This window comes from Marmota marmota, unplaced genomic scaffold, assembly GCF_001458135.2.
Source record: "Marmota marmota marmota unplaced genomic scaffold, marMar, whole genome shotgun sequence".
NCBI classification, from domain to species: domain Eukaryota; kingdom Metazoa; phylum Chordata; class Mammalia; order Rodentia; family Sciuridae; genus Marmota; species Marmota marmota.
In genome coordinates this window covers 26,706,411-26,716,801 of record NW_025999900.1, presented here as the reverse complement: position 1 = coordinate 26,716,801, position 10,391 = coordinate 26,706,411, and the positions used below count along the sequence as shown (strand labels likewise).

At 39.0% G+C, this 10,391-nt stretch overlaps 1 protein-coding gene and 1 long non-coding RNA gene across 2 annotated transcripts in view; one reads left to right on the top strand and one right to left on the bottom strand.

Annotated features, from left to right (window-relative positions):
- The window catches only part of Akap6 (A-kinase anchoring protein 6), a 516,193-nt gene that overhangs the window by 264,278 nt on the left and 241,524 nt on the right, over nt 1-10,391 (top strand). The window lies entirely within an intron of this gene.
- On the bottom strand, nt 2,319-3,123 carry LOC125615253. Its single transcript, XR_007345820.1, has 2 exons — nt 3,069-3,123; nt 2,319-2,501 (listed from the first exon to the last, which is right to left on the bottom strand). It is a non-coding gene; the product is annotated as an uncharacterized LOC125615253 (long non-coding RNA).

Sequence of the window (10,391 nt, the reverse complement as noted above, 5' to 3'; positions counted from 1 at the left end):
TGTGACTCACCCTCCCTACCAGGAGACCAACTGTTTCTGTCGCCGCTGGTATTGATGAAGTTCTCTCCTCCGCCGCTTTCTGATGACATCAAATCTCTGCCATGTTGGTATCCTATGCGAATGGCAGCATTTCGTTCCCTTTGCCGGGTGACCAAAGCAATGGGTGAGTCCTGACTGGCCCTCACAGGCCCCGTCTCAGTCCTGTTGCCACTGCCCACGAAGGCTCGGTTGGTATTTACCTCCACAGTACTCAGCAGGACCCGGACCGAGAAGCAGTTTCCGCAGGCTCCTTAGCCCTGGGCCAGAGCAGTTCTGGGAGCTGGAACTCGGCCTTTCCATGCTCGGTGTATGCTCTGATAAGAGCAGGCTCCAAGAAGCAGTTTCCACGGGTTATTTAGCACTGAACCTGAGTAATCTGTCTGCAAGCCGCAGGGGAATGGCAGCCTGAAATTACCTGTTCTATGGCTGAATGAGCTGCGGTCAGTCGAAAACAGGGATGGTGACGTCAGCTCTCCAAGATGGTGGCCGCTGGCCTCCTCTGTGGTCTGACCAGTGTGGAGAACTGAATTGGACCACTTCCTTCCCCCGTCTTGAACCCAGAATTCAGCACTGAGTACGGTGCTTGCATGGCTGGCAGAAACTGCAGCGCTGTATCCCTGCGTCGCTATCTCCTTGTTTCCCAGCGCACACTGCAGACTCTAGCTGCGGGGCGATTTGCTGAATAAGGAGTGTTACCCTCCGTGCGACAAATCTCTCGCGTTTGAGTCCCCATAGCCGATCCTCGTGCCATGGAAATCCTTCCTCCAGGTTCCGGAGCACCCCACTATTGCTGGAAATTCCTAATAAGATAGCCTTTAGCCTTCCTGACTCTTCATTCTCCCACACAGTGACGTGGCACACGGGGGCAATGCACTCCCCTCGCCGCCATCCTGTTTTGTAGTTTTCGTTGTAGAGGTCTTTCACCTCTTTTGTTAGGCTGATTCCCAAGGGTTTTTTTTTTTTTTTTTTTTTTTTTTTTTTTTGAGGCTATTATAAATGGGGTAGTTTTCCTCATATACAGAAATGCCTTTGATTTATGGGTGTTGATTTTATATCCTGCTACTTTGATGAATCAATTTACTAGTTCTAGAAATTTGCTGGTGGAATTTTTTAGGTCTTCTAGGTATAGAATCATATTGTCAGCAAATAGTACTAATTTGAATTCTTCTTTTCCTATGTGTATCCCTTTAATTTCTTTTGTCTGTCTAATTTCTCTGGCCAGTGTTTCAAGAACTATGTTAAATAGAAGTGGTGAAAGGGCATCTCTGTCTTGTTCAAGTTTTTAATGAGAATGCCTTCAATTTTTATCCATTGAGAATGATGTTGGTCTGAGGCTTAGCATAGATAGCTTTTACAATGTTGAGATATGTTCCTGTTATACCTAGGTTTTCTAGTGTTTTGAACATGAAGGGATGCTGTATTTTGTCGAATGCTTTTTCTGCATCTATTGAGATGGTCATTTGGTTCTTATCTTTAAGTCTACTGATGTGATGAATTACATTTATTGATTTCCATATGTTGAACCAACTTTGCATCCCTGGAATGAATCCCACTTGATCAAGGTACACTATCTTTTTGATATGTTTTTGTATTCGATTTGCCAGAATTTTATTGAGAATATTTGCATCTATGTTCATTAGAGATATTGGTCTGAAGTTTTCTTTCTTTGATGTGTCTTTGCCTGGTTTTGGAATCAGGGTGACATTGGCCTCATAGAATGAATTTGGAAGTGCTCCCTCTTTTTTTATTTACTGAAATAAATTGAAGAATATTGGTTTTAGTTCTTCTTTAAAGGTCTTGTAGAACTTGGCTGTGTATCCACCTGGGGTTTTTCTTGGTTGGTGGAAGGCTTTTGATGGCATCTTCTATTTCATCACTCGAAATTGATCTGTTTAAATTGTGTATATCATCCTGATTCAATTTGGGGAAACCATATGACTCTAGAAATTTGTCAATGCCTTTGGTATTGGTATTTTCTATTTATTGGAGTACAAGTTTTCAAAATAATTTCTAATAATCTTCTGTATTTTTGTAATGTCTGTTGCAGTATTTCCTTTTTTATCGCATATGTTAGTAATTTGAGTTTTCTTTCTCCTTCTCTTTGTTAGCATGGCTAAGGGTCTGTAAGTTTTATTTATTTTTTTAAAGAATCAACTTTTTGTTTTGTCAATATTTTAAATTATTTCTTTTGTTTCAATTTCATTGATTTTAGCTCTGATTTTAATTATTTTCTATCTTCTACTGCTTTTAGTGTTGATTTGTTCTTCTTTTTCTAGGGCTTTGAGATGTAATGTTAAGTCATTTATTTGTTGACTTTTTCTTCTTTTAAGGAATGAACTCCACGCAATGAATTTTCCTCTTACTACTGCCTTCATAGTGGCTCAGAGATTTCAATACATTGTATCTATGTTCTTATTCACCTGTAAAAAATTTTTAATCTCCTCCTTGATGTCTTTTGCAACCTGTTGCAGTAATTCACGTGCAGGTCAGCATGAGAAAGAAAGAAGAAGCAGAGCAAGCAAAGCAGCAGCAGAAATAAAGTCCTTTATTGTATACAAGCAATCTTTTTATAGTATTGTGAACAAAGAAGGCAGCCTTCCAACAGCAATAAATCAGGTCTTTCAGCTAATTAAACATAGCATAAAGAAGTTTTACTTTCTAATCAGAAGTGACCCGCTTCTCATGGCTAATCTACTCTCGGCCTGGAGCATGCCGAGCTCTGTTCTTGTTAAGAACAGATAATAAAATTTTTCTCAACGCCCTACTAGCCCACTTGGCAGAACATCCTGTTTGCAGGCAAGTCCTCCCAAGGACAGCAGACACCTCGTTTTCAAGCATGTCCGCTGTTACCTTATCTAAACCTGGAAGGAGCCTCTCCTTTGCGAGCAGGCCCTCCCAAGGACAGCAGACACTTGTTTTCAAGCATGTCCGCTGTTACCTATCTATACCTTGACAGAATATCCCATTTGCAGGCAGACTCCATCAAGGACAGTAATAGTAACGCAGTCACATCTGATTCTCTGCACAACCCATTGTTCATTCAGTAGCATATTGTTTAGTCTCAAGGTGATGTATTAGCTTTTATTTTTACTTTATTGTTGATTTCTAATTTCATTCCATTTTGATCTGATATAGTGCAGGGTAGTATCTCTACTTTTTTATATTTGCTAAGAGTAGCTTTGTGGAGCTGTAGCTCAGTGTGCAGAGTGCTTGCGTAGCATGTGCAAGGCACTGGGTTCAATCCTTAGCAACACATAAAACTGAACAAATAAAATAAAGGCATTCTGTCCATCTACAACTACAACTCTATCTTAGAGGAGGATCCATGTGCTGCTGAGAATAAAGTATATTTGTTCATTGAAGGATGAAATATTCTATATATTTCAGCTAAGTCTAAGTTATTGATTATATTACTGAGTTCCATAGTTTCTTTGTTCAGCTTTTGTTTGGACGATCTATCCAGTGATAAAAGAGGTGTGTTAAAGTCACCAAGAATTATTGTGTTGTGGTCTATTTGACTCTTGAAATTGAGAAGAGTTTGTTTGATGAAGGTAGATGCTCCATTATTTGGGGCATATAAATTTATTATTGTTATATCTTGTTGATGAATGGTTCCCTTAAGCAGTATGAAATATCCTTCTTTATCCCTTTTGATTAACTTTGACTTGAAGTCTACTTTATTTGATACAAAGATAGGAACCCCTTCTTACTTCCACAGACCATGTGAGTGATATGATTTTCCCCAAACTTTCACCTTCAGTTTGTGGATGTCTTTTCCTATGAGATGAGTCTCTTGGAGGCAGTATATTGCTGGGTCTTTTTCTTAAATCCAATCTTCCAGTCTATGTGTTTTGATTGGTGAGTTTAGGCCATTAACATTCAGGGTTATTATTTAGACATGATTTGTATTCCCAGCCATTTTTGTTTATTTTTGGTATGTAACATGACTTGGTTTCTCCTTTGATTAGTTTTTCCTTTAGTGTAATACCTCGCTTTGCTGATTTTCACTGTTGTTTTTCAATTCCTCTTCATGAAATATTTTGCCGATGATGTTCTGTAGTGCAGGCTTTCAACTTGTAAATTCTTTTAACTTTTTTTTTTCATCATGGAGGTTTTTATTTCATCATCAAATCTAAAGCTTAATTTGCTGGATATACGATTCTTGGTTGGCATCCATTTTCTTTCAGAGCTTGATATATGTTCCAGGATCTTCTAGCTTTCAGGGTCTGCGTTGAAAAATCTGCACATAATGTAATTGGTTTCCCCCTATATAATCTGGTTACTTTCCCTCGTGGCTTTTAATATTCTCCCCTTATTCTGTATGTTAGGCAATTTTATTATAATGTGCCTTGGTGTGAATTTGTTGTACATTTGATGACCTGTAAGCCTCCTGAATTTGGTTTTCCAATTCATTCTTCATGTTTGGAAAATTTTCTGATATATTATTTCATTGAATAGATTTTTCATTCCTTTGGTTTGGCACTCTATGCCTTCCTCTATCCTGATAACTCTTAAATTTGGTCTTTTTATGCTATCCCATATTCTTGAATGTTCTGCTCATAGTTTCTTACCATTTTTACTGTGTGGTCTACATTCTTTTCAAGATTATATATTTTGTTCTCATTGTCTGAGGTCCTGTCTTCCAAGTGGTGATGCTTTCAATTGAACTTCTAATTTTGCTTATTGTTTTTTCACTTCAAGGATTTCTGGGTTTTTTTTTAGAACCTCTATCTCCTTATTGAAGTAATCTTTTGCTTCCTATATTTTTCATGTAGCTCATTGTCAAAATGATCTTTTGCTGCCTGTATTTGCTCACTTACATCATCCTTTAAGTCATAGAACATTTTAATTATGAGCATCCTGATCTGCTTCTCTGTAATTTCTTCTGCTGTGCCATGGATTCTAATAATATGGTTTCTTGATTTGTTTGGAGCACTTTCTTCCCTTGTCTTTTCATATTGCTTGTGTGTCTTCCATTTTAGTACTGTGGATCTAAGGTGTAACTGTTTTTACCCTATAGCCTTATAGTGTCCCTGTAGGAATCCAATACCTCTCCTTTGAGACAAAGGACAATGTTAGCAGCTCCCAATATAAACAATATCCACCCTAAAAAACAAATGTTTGCTATTAAAACGTTTAAAGTTTGGTCACAATGTACAGAAATGATAAATTCAATTATTATCTACAATATACTCAGTAGGTTTGTAAAAGGGTTACAATTTCTAATGGTGGACAAAGAACCTGGAGTGAGGAGTAGGATGATATGCTGAGGAGGTAGAAGGTGACAATGTAGAGTTATTATATCTTAGGAAGTGTGAAAGAGAAATCTAAAGAGGAAGATTAGTAACAGGAGAAGGGAGAGGAAGTAATTTGGGGTAGACAAGTAGGTGGGAAGACAGTAGAGTACATAAAATGAAGACACATATATATTAAGAAAAATAAAAAGTGTTAAAATTGTAGAAACTGGTGGGGAAAAAAAGAAAAAATATATACAACACAACTGTAATATATTATTCAGACATGTCAGTCCTCAAAATCCTAATTTATGCATAGTTCTTGGTTTCACATGTTTGGGATGTGAGGACAGGAGAATAGAGAGGGAGAGGAAAAAAAAATCTTGAAGGAAGAAACAGGTATTGTTTTGGTTGGAGATCATTATCTTTCCTGCTTCCCTTCTCATCTAATAGGTGGGGTCATCTATTGTTAATTGGTATGTCCACCCTCAGGCTGGTGAAAGTAACCAGGGTATCAATATGTCGGGGTAGCGGCTGCTGGAGAAAGCGGTAGTTAGAAACTGGGTACCTGGCCAGCCAGAGTTCCAAACTTGGAGTTGCCCCCACTGAAGATGGTGATGAAGGTGACCCAAGATGGAGGTACCTGCTTTCAGTGGTGGGGTGTTGGGTTGGGCGGGGGGAGCCAAGAACGATGGTATTGGACGATGAGTTCAGAGATGAGCTCTGTGCCTTGCAGTGTGTGGCTGTCAGTTGACTTCAGAGCCTGTGTGAGGTTCTTAGGTGCAGGCAGGCTACTGCATGTAAGGGACTATCTCCGCTGCTGCAGAGTCCCTTGAAGGTGGCTACCAAGGGAGCCCCACATTGGTAGATTGGGAGTGGTGGCGAGATTTCCTACTTATGGGAAGCTCCAGGGTGTCCTACATGGGAGCATCATTTGTGATTTCCCTAGTGTGGGTAGCTAAAAGTTCTGTGCGGGTGCTGCTGCCACTGATGGTCTCACTTGGGTACCCAGTAGTCCTGCCTGAGCAAGTACTTGGGTAGACCTACTCTGAAGTTGAGGACTGGAGCCCTGGACGGCCTGGGACGTGATTTCTGCCCTGGAGCAAGAATATTGCTAGCAGAGAAGCAGTATTTTCACTACTTGAGTCCCAGGTCACTGAGCGAAACAGAATACTGCCTCCCTCTGGCCTGCCATCTTGGATCTCTAGTTTACTTTTTTGATGTTCATCAGCATGCCACTCACTGAGAGGAGCTAATTTGATTTAAACTGGATCAGACATCACACCTGATTTCTCTGTCCATCAAGAAACATGAATCCTGATGGGTACGGTGGCGCATGCCTGTAATCCCAGTGGCTCAGGAAGCTGAAGTAGGAGGATCTAAAGTTCAAAGCCAGCTTCAGCAAAAATGAGACACTAAGCATCTCAGTGAAACCCTGTCTTTAAATAAAATACAAAACAGGGCTGGGGACCTGGCTCAGTAGTCTAGTGCCCCTGAGTTTAATCCCCAGTACTAAAAAGAAGAAAAAAAGAAATGTAAATTCTTCTGAGGGGGGAATGCCACATGTTCACATACACATACAAACAAACAACAAAAGAAAACTAGCAGTTTATGGGGGTGGCTAAACTGCCCCTTGATAACCAAGGACCATCTCTTCTGTGATTAAACAGAGCCCCACACAGCCATAGTTGAGGCATGAGTGGAATGGGCTCATTCAAGAATATACGTCTCTTAAATTTTTCACTTAATTTTTTTTTATGTCAGGAAATCAACTTTACAGTGATATTTGCTTGCATCTTTTTATGCATTTAGCCTCATCACAAATCCTTTTCAGGGGGAAAAAAAGTGAATGTGAAAGAAGAAGGGCATAGAACCTGGAGGATTCTGTTTCAGGTCCAGGATGTTGGGTTGGGAAGAAATGCAGGTTCTTCACCTGGCTCTGAAACTGTGTCTCTGGAAGCACTATTTTTAAGCTGGCAGTGTGTTACTGAAGGAGGAACAGACTTTGGATTAAGATCCAGGTTCAAATCCTGCTTCTGCCAGAGGAGAGGTCACTCACCTTTGACCCTTAGTTTCCTCATGGAGTTTTTTGACTACACAGTATCGACTTCCTGCTGTATACTTCCTTTTTCTTTTTTTAGAGCATTTTCAATTTTATTTTGGCCTAAAGGTCATGTCATATAAAAAAAATCCCTAGGCTTTGACTGCACAATGAAGGGAAAATATCTTGTTTTCCACTTCAAATGTGTGTCAGTTAGCTAAGGACTAGCAAATTATGTTTTTTACAAACCAATAAGTATATGTTTGCATGCACTTTCACTGCTTCTTAGTCTTTAAAGAGATTGATGCTTTAGAAAGTTTAAAAGTAAGTTGAAAAAAAAAAAACTTATGATAGAACTTCGAAAATACAGATGATTTGAAAGTAGGATCTGTACTGCCAACTAGTGAGAACCTGCTGTAGTTCCATTTTCTTCCAAGTTTAATGACTGAGATTTCTTTTGGAGTTTGAGTCCTTGTTTGGCCCCAGTCATGAGGTTATGGACTCTCAGAGCCTGTATCAGATATGAATGTGCTAAGGAATCTACCCAGAAGGAAGCAATTATACCATGAGAGGGTGGGGAGCACTTGGGCCTCTGGATTGTATCACCTTCCATATGACCCTGGATAGCTTGTAAGAAAGGCAGAGAAAGGCAATGGAAGAAGGGTCAGAGAGGGAAAGTAGGAATTTGGTGATAGAAAATGATGGGAAAGAGAGTGACCAACTACATGACTAGAAGTTTGAATAATGAAGACTGAAATGTGGACTTTCAAAAGTTTGTGATTCAGCTTGTGGCAATAAGTTGAATATGCATAAAATGTGCTTTTTATGTAGTGCAGTTGGCAGCACTGAACTGTCATGAAGAAAATCTGATTTTTATAGTCATCTTTGATTCTCCAGGTAAGTAAGTATGAACTCCGAGTCTTAGAGAAACACCAGATAGATCAATATTAACAATAGGAACAAATTTAGATACAGATAGGATTCTGATATAGACTGTTTTAGTCAGCATTTTTATTGCTGTGACCAAAAAATACCTGACAAGAGCAACTTAGAGGAGGAAAAGTTTATTTGGGGTTCACGGTTTCAGAGGTCTCAGTCCATAGAGTTCTGACTCTTTGGGTTTGGGCCTGAGGTGAGGCAGCATACTGTGAGGGAAGGGCCTAGGAGAGGAAAGCTGCTGAGTTCATGGCAGGGTCAGGAGGCAGAGAGGAAGAGAAGGAGCCGCAAGGAAGATGCACCCTTCCAGGGTACACCCACTGAATCATCTCCTCGGGTCATGTCCTACCTGTCCACAGTTACCACCCAGTCCATTCAAACTAGAATTGCCTGACTAGATTACAGCTCTCACAATTCAGTCATTTTACCTCTATTTCTGCATCCACAGGAACATTTGAGAGACACCTCCTGTTCAAACCATGACATAGAATATGTTTCAAAAGGTCCTAGAGTGTGTCCCTGTTCTTATTTACTGTAAATCTATTTTGTTAGTGATTAAAATTACTTGAATTTGGTAGGTCAGTGTTTACACATGCTTTATTGTCTGCTGAAAATTTTCCCACAACGGTATTTATCTTTACACTCTAGCAGTGTGCTTTACACATACTAGGCACTTGATAAATATTTGTTAATGGAATGAATAAATGATCAGTACTTATTGTACTAGATTTTAAATGGTGTTCAAAAATAATTTTTAAAATATTTTCTCTATTTTTCTATTTTGATACTTAAGTCAGACTCATTTTCCTACATTCATACCACCAAGATTTAAGCAGAACTTATGAAAATGAGCATCAAACATGTGTTGTATGTGTTTAAATGTGAATACTTTGCATACTCACCTGGTATATGTATCAAGTGTTACTTCCTTGATCTTTCTAAGAAAGAGAGCACCATGATATAGGGATAACCCACAGACACTCTACACAGAATACTGTGGTAGGAGCTGAGAGAGGTGGAGAAGAAGAATTGACAAAGATAGCAAGAATTGAATGGACTCCAGTTTCACTTGCTTTCATGATTTCTGTATATTCTTGAAACTTACACATAGAAGCAGGAGAGGAAGTAGAAAACTTAGATCTCCCCAAAAGGGAGAGGTACTAAGTTTTTTTTTTTTTAATTATAAGGCAGGAACACTGGGATTTTTCAGGTTTCTATTGTGACTGATAAAACTGAGTATGGACAAGAAAAGAGGAAAAGTGCAACAAATAAAAATTGGTACAAATGAGAATATAATTCAGAAAAAAATCCAGAGAGGAGCCTTGAAAGGGCCCTTGTTTATTTATTTTTTTAAAGATGATTGATTATGGTGAATTTATTCAATAGAGATTTAGACAGAGAAAAAGTCAAATCAAGCTGGATGGTATACAGAAGTTTTCATGGAAACAATAATTCACCTCTTCTTGAGATCAGCATTCCTCTGTGTTACTTCCAGAGTATGTTTCATTACTGTGTCCTTCCTTCCTTCATATTCTCAGTCCTAACAGTTATCTCTTTTTTTATTGGTTGTTCAAAACATTACAAAGCTCCTGACATATCATCTTTCATACATTTGATTCAAGTGGGTTATGAACTCCCATTTTTACCCCAAATACAGGTTGCAGAATCACATCGGTTACACATCCACATTTTTACATAATGCCATATTAGTGACTGTTGTATTCTGCTACCTTTCCTATCCCCTACTATCCCCCCTCCCCTTCCCTCCCATCTTCCCTCTCTACCCCATCTGCTGTTATTCAATTCTCTCCCTTGTTTTTTTTTCCCCTTTCCCCTCACAAACTCTTATATGTAATTTTGTATAACAATGAGGGTCTCCTTCCATTTCCATGTAATTTCCCTTTTATCTCCCTTTCCCTCCCCCCACTCGTCTCTGTTTAATGTTAATCTTTTCCTCATGCTCTTAATCCCTGTTCTGTTCTTAGTTGCTCTCTTTATATCAAAGAAGACATTTGGCATTTGTTTTTTAAGGATTGGCTAGCTTCACTTAGCATAATCTGCTCTAATGCCATCCATTTCCCTGCAAATTCCATGATTTTGTCGTTTTTTAGTGCTGCGTAATACTCCATTGTGTATAAATG